Consider the following 3,852-nt stretch of genomic DNA (forward strand, 5'->3'; position numbering starts at 1 on the left):
ACCCACCCACCCACCTACCTACCTACCTACCTATCTATCCTACCTAGGGCTGTGCTTCTGAAAATTTCTAAGAACCCTAGGTTCCTGCTGTAAGACATTCTGAATGATGCTCAAGAATTTCATTTCTAGCAAGCTGGTCTGCACATCACATTTTGAGTATCACTTATGTAGCACATTGTCTAGGCCATGGTAGGTGCTCAATAAGAAATGAGTGAACTCTGCTGAATGAGTGAATTCTGCTATAGATGTGAACCAAATATACAAGTGGTCACTCATTCCATGATTCTAAGTGGAGATTATTCATGAGATGTTCAGAATCCATAGTTTGGGGAATGTGCCTAATATAAATATATTTTGATGTAGACTTTGTTTCAAAGAGAGATGCATCATTTGAAGCAGAACATGATAACAAACTTAACTCTGATGTTTTCGAGGAAAAAGGTTTGGAAGGAGAGGAGTGATTGCTGCAGCCAGATGTCTGTGGTTGCATGAGATTGAAAAGAGTGGTGGGGTCAGGGAATGCTAATCATCCATGAAGTGGACTCACCACGAATCTGACACAGTGTCTCCTGGTGCACTCGGCAGTAGGTGCATCTTTGCTGAATAAATACAAAGTGAACTTGACGGGAAAGGAGACCTCAGCAGTCCTACAAAGGCAATTTTGCAAGCTGTCTGGCTGTGGAATTAGTGGAATGTTTGCTCAGGAAGAAACAGCTGACGTCAACTTTGCTCTCTTTGTATCTCAAGGGCAGAGTTAGCCATGCCTCTGGCCTGCATGACACTCGCAGAAGGAAGAATGGCGTCCAGAGGGAAAGGTGAAAGAACAGGTCAGCTGGGCATCCATGCTCTGATCCCTTCCCTCCCCCTATTTGTCATCTTTCTGGCAAGGTGAATTCAATGCCCAGTAATTCCCCCTGATTTTCTAAGAGCCATGGGACAAGAGAGTGTGAGAAAAGTCATTGTAGCACTAACAGGATTAGCTCAGCTTCATAACCTAATCACTCTGGCCAGAGAGAATAAAGAGGAGGGCAATGAGCAGGAGGCAAAGATGTAAAGATAAGTGGGAAATGGTCTTTGAATACCGAGTGTGTGTGTGTGTGTGTGTGTGTGTGTGTGTGTATTCTGTTCAACTCACAAAACCTGACCTCTTTTCCATTTATGGAGGCCTATTAAATATGACTTAGGGATAAATTTTAGCTCTACATCTCCCAAGAAGCAATACCAAGACCTGGCTATAAGATGCTATATATAAACGTTTTGTTTTATTATTAAATAAAAACATCCTGAAGGCCTTTCTGAGGTCACATTTTAATATTATCCTATGGACACATAGAAGTTGTGTTATTTACCTCAAGACAAGATATACTGAGATAAACAGTGCCACATTTACAGAAGTTCTGTGCTGGGCATATTTTGCCCATTCAATTAGTAGATCAGGTGGATCAGGTGACACAATTTGCTATGAATATACACACATATATATATATGTATGTATATATATATATGTGTATATATATATATATATATATATATATAAAACAGTGCCTGAATTCATGAAGTTTACGGCCTCATCAGGGCAAAAAATTTTCACACTTTATCTGAGGAAGAAAATATGTCATTGAGACTTGTCTGAGACCACATTGTGCTATCATCATCTGAGAAGGTAGGGGTGAGGGGTGACAGTACCTGTCTAACAGACTGGATGCACAGTGCAGGAGTTTCATATCACAGCTACTTTGCTTTGTCTCTCATTGTTTTCCCTTCCTCTGGTTTGCAGAGCTTGTCTCCCAATCTCACTGGATGCTTTTAGACACAATGTCAAGTCTGGCCCCACTGAGCCAAAGTATAGAGAACTGTACCTCTGAGAAGGGAACAGCACTGGAAACTAAGAAATAAGCAAGAGGTGGTAGTGGATATCGCATAGCTGAGTAAAGTCTGCTTTTGCTAGGGGTATACATGGTTTCTATAGATATGACAGGAGGTGTGAAAAATGTTTCCTGTTAACAATGCTAGTGTCTTACTCATTAAGGAAACAGAAAAGTAGCCAGGCACCAGTGGCTCACACCTGTAATCCTAGCTGCTTAGGAGGCTGAGACCTGAGGATCTTGCTTCAAAGCCAGCCTGGCAGGAAAATTTGCAAGGCTCTTATTTCCAATTAATCACAAAAATAACTGAGGTAGAGTGCTAGCCTTAAGCAAAGAAGCTCAGGGATAGTCCTCAGGCCCTAAGTTCAAGCCCCTGGACCAGCAAACAGCAGCAGCAGCAGCAACAACAACAAAACAAATAGAAAAGTAGAAAGCATAGATTAAAAAAAATTGTTTTATGTCGAAAAACGAACTTTATAACTTTGGCGGGGGGTGGTGGTGGTGGTGGTGGTGGTATGGGGTGCGGAGGGGAGGGAGGAGGAGATGGGAAGGGATGGAAAGGGGAAACAAAGGAGGAGGCAACAATGCTTGATAAGAAATGTACTCATTATCTTGCCCATGTAATTTTAACCCTTCTGTACGGTATTTTCACAATAAAAAAATCCAAGATGTATTTATTGGGATGGTTTCCCGTTCATCTTGGTTCACAGTGCTTTTAGTGCTGTTTCCTTCTGAAGGAACATCCTTCTGTAACCCTCTCTTTTCCTCCTGTAGACTGGCAGAGGACAGTGAAGCAACCAACACACAAAACTACTGTTTGTGCATGGCTAAAGAGCATGGTGATTTTATAGAATCCTGGGCATTTCACATCCATGAAGTGGGAATTGGGGCTCTGCACCAAGTGCTTCTTCTAGTGTTTCTTCTTCTCCTCTTCAGGAGAGGGATGAAGGAGATCCTTTGCCAGAGGCATGTTCTCGGGAGGAGGTCCTCACCGCCAGAAGGGCTTGAATTCTTTTTAGAATGGGTCCTAGGGCTTGAATTCAGGGCCTGGGTGCTGTCCCTGAGGTTTTTTTCTCTCTCAAGGCTAGTGTTTTAGCCACAGCTCCACTGCAAGCTTTTTGGTGATTTATTGGAGATAAGTGTCTCATGGACTTTCCAGCTGAGGCTTGCTTTGAACCACAATTCTCAGATCTCAGCCAGTAGATAGGATTACAGGCATGAGCCACCCATGCCTGGCTTCTATCGGATTCTTATGACAATATTTAGTCATTCACCTACCAGTCTTTTTTGGTATCTGTCCTAGGTTAGGTGATAATTTATCTCATGGATAAGGTATAGAAATAAGACTGGCAAAATGGCTCAAGTGGTAGAGTATCTAGTTTAGCAAAGGTGAGATCTTGTATTCAAACTCGAGTACCACAAAACCAAAAAAAAAGAGAGAGAAAAAAAGAAATATATCAAAGTATATTCAGGAACATACAACTAAAAGCCATGATAATAAGCAATGTGATTCAATACTTACTAATTGTAATTACTAAGTAATTAGCTGTTAGTAAAGACTATAATGGAGGTACATATGATATTGCAGGAAGCATGAATTTAGGTGGTATAGAATATTTTTTTAATGAACCTAAAGACCTATAGCCATCTAATCTTCTGTAAGGGAGCTAAAAAAATAGAATGGAAGAAAGACAGCCTCTTCAGCAAATGGTGCTGGCAAAATTGGTTAACTACTTGTAGAAAACTAAACCTACATCCTTATATATCACCCTGTACCCGAATTAACTCCAAATGGATCAAAGACCTCGGAGTCAAAGCAGACAACCTGAAAATATACCTGGAACTTAAAAAATTAAATCCCCCAACAGCAAATCCTCAAAGAAACAACTGTCCAATAAATAAGTGGGCTAAAAACGTAAAGAGAAACTTCTCTGAAGAGGTAAGAAGGATGGCCAATAGACACATGAAGAAATGCTCAACCTCTCTA

The 3,852-nt window shown here is 41.0% G+C and overlaps 1 pseudogene; it reads right to left on the reverse strand.

The window, feature by feature from the left end:
* Window positions 1-2,580: 2,580 nt before the first annotated feature.
* Window positions 2,581-2,865, reverse strand: LOC106002350 (annotated as a pseudogene).
* Window positions 2,866-3,852: the final 987 nt, after the last annotated feature.

Source organism: Dipodomys ordii, unplaced genomic scaffold (assembly GCF_000151885.1).
Source record: "Dipodomys ordii isolate 6190 unplaced genomic scaffold, Dord_2.0 Scaffold8173, whole genome shotgun sequence".
Taxonomy (NCBI): domain Eukaryota; kingdom Metazoa; phylum Chordata; class Mammalia; order Rodentia; family Heteromyidae; genus Dipodomys; species Dipodomys ordii.